Below are 6,486 nucleotides of genomic sequence, written 5' to 3'. Positions count from 1 at the left end.
GGGGAAGCCTGACAGACAGACAGAAGAGTGGATTGCAGGATAAAGGATCTCAACCAGGGACCTAGACCTCACAGGTGTTGAAGAGCCCTTTGTTCATTATCTGTGGATCTGACCTTGGCCAAGAGTGATTTCTTCAGGCCCTGTTCTTGGCAGAAAGTACTCTACCATCCTGATTTCTGATTGCTCTATATCTTTGTACTGGCCTTATTTTCCTTCTCCCTGAACTCCTGCTCCCTGGGAAGAGTTTGGAGATGAACTGAGAGAGAGTTGGTTGGATTAAGATCAATCAGTGACTTCTCAGCCTGGTTGCTACCCAGGGTCCTGAGTATATCAATTTGACCTTAGGCTGACATTAAAAGGGGGGGGGCCCAGAGAGATAGCACAGCGGCATTTGCCTTGCAAGCAGCCGATCCAGGACCAAAGGTGGTTGGTTCAAATCCCGGTGTCCCATATGCTCCCCAGTGCCTGCCAGGAGCTATTTCTGAGCAGACAGCCAGGAGTAACCCCTGAGCACTGCCGGGTGTGGCCCAAAAACAAAAACAACAACAACAACAACAACAAAAAGTGGGGTTATGGGATTCTTATAGAGACACAGGCCAGCAGTGGAACACACTTTTGTTAAAGTCCCAGACCTCCAAGCCAGAAATATTATCTTTATTCCAAGAAGAACAAGATTAATACAAGGTCTCTGTCTTTGTTCATCTGCTAAAGCAGCCTTGTACTAGAGGAGCAGCCATGCTCTCAGGGCCTGGGAACACATGTGTCCACTTTGCTAACCCATTTCCCCTCACAGTAACCCAGGCCTTGTCCATATTTCATCTTTAACTTTTTTTTTGTGATATCTGGTGATGATCAAGGGTTATTCTTGCTCTGTATTCAGAAATTATTTTTGGCAGTGTTCAAGGATCATATGGAATGTCAGGATCGAACTCAGGTCAGCTGCTTGCAAGGCAAGTTCCCTACCCACTGTACTATTCCTCCTGCCTCAAACTTTTAAAATGTATTTGCCACCCACTTATTTTCTCTTGTTGTTGCAATGCCTAGGGACTCACACAAGTCATCCCACTATAGGTGGATTATCTGGTTAAAGTGCTCTTGCTGGAAGTCACACTCATTCGATTGTGTTGCTTTAGAAGATTTTGGTTGTCATCCTCATTGTGCTCGTCACACAATGCTCATTGGGATTGCTCTTCTGACCACAGTGCTCACCCGTCTCTTTTAGGTTCTTGCTGGGGAATCCCACACTTTAATTGTAGTGCTCAAACACATCTGGCTGCAGTGCATAGGACCTCTTTTGGGGTCAGGGGTCAAAAAACAGAGCCATGGAACTGTGCTTAGAGCATGTAAGCAACACTGAAAGGGAACTCATGAATTCTGCTCACAAGCCACCAAGTCATCCCCAGGTACCCTCCATATTTCTCTATCAACGGAAAATATTTGAAATTATTCAAGTAGATTTACATACAGTTCCACAAGGGCCAGAGAAATAACACAGTGATAGGGCATTTGCTTTGCAAGCAGCCGATCCAGGATGGTTAGTGGTTCGAATCCCTGGTCCCCTGGAGTGATTTCTGAGCACAGAGCCAGGAGTAACTCCTGAGCACCACTGGGTATGACCCAAAAATAAACAAAACAAAACAACAGTTTCATTTGCATGTTAAACTCTGGGGGGACATTTGGGGGGACACACCCAGCAGCACTAGGGGTTACTCCTGGCTCTGGGCTCAGAAATCGCTCCAGGCAGACTCAGGGGGACCATATGGGGCACCAGGGGTTGAACCCAGGCCTGTCCTAGGTTGGCCATATGCAAGGCAAACATCCTACTGCTATGCTACACTTTGGGCCTTTTTTATTTTTTTTAACCCCAATTTTACAAATGAGTTAAGCAAGTCTCAGAGGTGCAGACTGGAGCATCATGAACAACAAAGCCAGGAGGAGGTCTGGGCTACTGAGCCACATTCAACCATTTCAGTTGCTGGAAGCAGGGAGTGGATTTGAAATTTGATTGTCATTTGCATATATATATATGTGAGACTCTCTTTGAAAGAACTTAAAGAGCCGCTTAGAGAGTGATTGACTCCAGAAAGAAGACTGGGAGACCAAAAGCTAGGAAGGGTGCTGAATGGTGGTGGGAGGGATACTCTTTATTGTCTACCCCTTTGTTCCTTTCCAAAGAACTGAATATTACCTCTTAACCAACCTAATAGGAGTTGATCTTCTTGTTTCCATTTTGAAGCTTGTCTTCCATCTCCAGGAACCAGAGTAGAGTGCTGGGAACTTAGCACGTGAGAGGAGCCGCTGAGTCTGCCTGACTCTGCCGAGGCCCCAGGGCACCCCACAGCCCACTCAGGTCAACGTGGGAAAGTCAACTGCCCCCTCCAGGCGCCTCTCAACTAAGTGAGGTGCTGTCATTAAAGCAGAACTTATTTCCTGCTCTGCTTTATTCTCTGGCCTCATTGCTGTGGATGGCGCCTGGATTCCACTGTTTATGGTGGAGGGGAAATGCCAGGGTGTGGGGGCTATGTGAAGGGCAGGGGTAACACACACAGCCACACCTTAGTCTCTGTATGGCCTTGGCCCATTCTCACTTCCCTTCTCAGAGGTGCAGGGGCCATTGCACTATGACCTGACAGGTGACAAGGGGATCCTCCCTACAATCTTGTCTCACGAGACTCTGGAGCACTGGCTGAGATGACAGACAATAGGCCAAGAATGCCTGCTCAGCATGTCTGTATAGCCTGTAGCCAGAAACTAAGATGGAAGCTACAAGGGCCAGAGCAACAGCACATCGGTGAGGCACATGGCCAAGAAGGACGGAACCTGGTTCGATTACCAGCATCCCATATGGTCCCCTGAACCTGCCAGGGGCAATTTCTGAGTGCAAAGCCGAGCCAGGAGTAACTCCTGAGCATTGCTGGGTGTGACCCCCAAAAATAAATAAAAACGAGCCCGGAGAGATAGCACAATGGCGTTTGCCTTGCAAGCAGCTGATCCAGGACCAAAGGTGGTTGGTTCAAATCCCGGTGTCCCATATGGTCCCCTGTGCCTGCCAGAAGCTATTTCTGAGCAGACAACCAGGAGTAACCCTTGAGCACCGCCGGGTGTGGCCCAAAAACCAAAAATAAATAAATAAATAAATAAATAAATAAATAAATAAATAAATAAATAAAAACAGACAAACAAATAAGATGGAAGCTACAATAGCTCCTTGTATTCCCTCTACCTCCCATGGAGTAGCCTGCAATGGTCCTCAAACTACGGCCCGCAGGGCACAGATTGTATTTATTCCCATTTTGTTTCTTCACTTCTAAATAAGATATATGCAGTGTGCATAGAAATTTGTTCATAATTTTTGTTTTTACTATAATCTGGCCCTCCAACAGTCTGAAGGACAGTGAACTGGCCCCCTGTTTAAAAAGTTTGAGGACCCCTGGAGTAGAGAATGAAACCTAGAACCTTATGCATGCAAGGCAAGCACTACATCCCTGGCCCAGTTCCTTGTATTTTGAAAAAACAACCCCACTCTCAGTGTGTATGTGTTCATATAATGGGATAGTACAGGCAGCAAAGAGAACTAGCTTTGATTCCCAGCCTCTTGTGCTGTGTGGCCTGGGGTAAGCTGCTTCATCTCTCTGGGCCTGTTTGGGATGTATTAACTAGAAGGCAGCAGTGGAGAGAGTCCTATGGTGGACAGAGGAAGTGATGATTGGTGACTCCTCCCTCATGCAAGGATGTGATTTTCAGACCCTGTTCTTCCTCTCCTTTTCCTTAGCTTGTGGTTGGGAATATTTAAATCCCAAGCAAGACTTTATTTTTCAATGATAATAGTGTCATCTATTCACTGTAGAATAGATTTAGAAGAATCAGAAAAGTAAAAAAAAAAAAAAAAAAAAAAAAAAAACTATTGGTGATGTGACTCAAGAATCAGTATTACTAATATTCTTTTTTTTTTTTTTTTTTTTTGGTTTTTGGGCCACACCCAGTAACGCTCAGGGGTTACTCCTGGCTATGTGCTCAGAAGTTGCTCCTGGCTTGGGGGACCATGTGGGACACTGGGGGATCGAACCGCGGTCTGTCCAAGGCTAGCGCAGGCAAGGCAGGCACCTTACCTTTAGCGCCACCGCCTGGCCCCTACTAATATTCTTAATGATTGTCCTGCGGTGACGCTCAGGGTTACTCCTCACTTGGGAGACCATATGGACACCGGGGATCAAACTGAGGTCCATCCTGAATCAGCCACATGAAAGGCAAATGCTCTACTGCTGCGCTATTGCTCCAGGCCTTTCTCTTCTTTTCTTTTTCTTTTCTTTTCTTTCTTTTTCTTTCTCTTTCTTCTTTCTTTCTTCTTTCTTTCTTTCTTTCTTTTCTTTTTCTTTCTTTCTTTCTTCTTTCTTTTTTTCTTTCTTTCTTTCTTTCTTTCTATTTTCTCTTCTTTCTTTCTTTCTTTTTTTCTATTCTTTCTTTCTTCTTTCTTTTTCTTTCTTTCTCTTTCTTCTTTCTTCCTTCCTTCCTCCTTCCTCCCTTCCTTCCTTCCTTCCTTCCTTTCTCTCTCTCTCTCCTCCCTCCCTCCCTCCTTCCTTCCTTTCTTCCTTCCTTCCCTCCCTCCCTCTTTCCTTCCTTCCTTCCTTCCTTCCTTCCTTCCTTCCTTCCTTCCTTCCATCCTTCCCTCCCTCCCTCCTTCCCTCCTTCCTTCCTTCCTTCCTTCCTTCCTTCCTTCCTTCCTTCCTTCCTTCCTTCCTTCCTTTCTTCCTTCTCTCCCTCCACTCAGTAAGCTCAGGGCTTACTCCTGGCTCAGTGCTCACAGATCATGCCTGTTGAGACTCTGGGGACTCAAAGACTTTGGGGATGATGGGAATCAAATCCAAGATGACTGCATACAAAGCAAGTTCCCTGCTATCTCTCCAGGCCCTTAATTTCTCTATTTACATAGATTGAAATCATATAACAATCAATCATCACAAACTGACTTTTATTGATGTATTGATTTCTGATAATTCTTTGCCATTTATTTAAGTTTTGCTGGCACAAGTAATATGAAATAAACATACCTTCCAAGGGGGCACACTGGGGAATGGAAGGGAACCTGGGGACATTGGTAGAGGGAATGGGATATTGGTGGGATTGGTGTTGGAGCATTGCATGTCTAAAACATCTGTATTAGTAACAACTTTGTAAATCAGTGTCTTCATAAGAATTGAAAAGGCCGGGTGGTGGCGCTAGAGGTAAGGTGCCTGCCTTGCCTGCGCTAGCCTAGGACAGACCGCAGTTCGATCCCCCGGCGTCCCATATGGTCCCCCAAGCCAGGAGCAACTTCTGAGTGCATAGCCAGGAGTAACCCCTGAGCATTACTGAGTGTGACCCAAAAACCAAAACAAAACAAAAAAAATAAGAATTGAAAAAAATAAGGGTCTGGAGCAATAATACAGAGAATAAGGTGTTTGCCTTCAACACTGCCAATCCAGATTCGATCTCTGGCATCCCATATGATTACACCCTGCCAGGAGTAATTAATTTCTGAGTGCAGAGTGAGGAGTAGCCCTTGAGCATCACTGAGTGTGTGGCCCCAACACAAAAGAAAACATAAAATAAAATAATATAAAATAAAATCACCTGCCGATGGGTCAGAAAGATAACATAGGGAGTAAGATGTGTGACCAAATCCCAGTTCAATCCCAGGAATCATGTATTCTCTTCTGTCTCCCAGAACCATCAGGGTTCACTCAGAAGTAGATCCTAAACCCTATGGAGATCCCAAAGAAAAGAAAATAAATTTAAAATATAAAATAAAATAAAATCACCTGTGGCTTTGGCCATGACCAGTCTAGTAATGCTTCACCTTATTGTAAGGGTCTGACACCCCTGTGATGCTTGTGGCCACTAGGACTAACCCAGTGGTGCTGGAGGACTACAGGGGCTATATTTGGTGATGTGAAAAGAGACAAGAAGTGTCAGGGATTAAACTTGGGACCTCATACATGCTAGGCATATATGTGTTCTACCAGATTTATATCCCCAGAAATCTATCCTTTATTCTACAAACATTGATTGGAGACAGAGCTGCCAAGTGTTAGGCCAGGCAGGTGTGATACACTGAACTATGAAGAAAGAGGTGAGAGTGTGGCCAACACATACCAGAGTGAGAAAGACATGGATGAGTCTGGACAATTAGGTAGGGGCCTAATTGTCAATTAGGTAGGGGCCTGGGTAGTGACAGTTTTCCAGCAGATTGCCTGCAGAGTATATGTTCTTCCAGCGCAGCTAGTCAAGAATCCAGTCTTCGGGGTCAGAGAGGTGGCACTAGCTAGAGGTAAGGTGTCTGCCTTGCAAGCACTAGCCAAGGAAGGACCGCGGTTCGATCCCCCAGCATTCCATATGGTCCCCCCAAGCCAAGGGCAATTTCTGAGCGCTTAGCCAGGAGTAACCACTGAGCATCAAACAAGTGTGGTCCAAAAAAACCAAAAAAAAAAAAAAAAAAAAAAAAAAAGG

Source organism: Suncus etruscus, chromosome 14, assembly GCF_024139225.1.
Source record: "Suncus etruscus isolate mSunEtr1 chromosome 14, mSunEtr1.pri.cur, whole genome shotgun sequence".
NCBI classification, from domain to species: domain Eukaryota; kingdom Metazoa; phylum Chordata; class Mammalia; order Eulipotyphla; family Soricidae; genus Suncus; species Suncus etruscus.
This window is presented reverse-complemented; position numbering follows the sequence as displayed.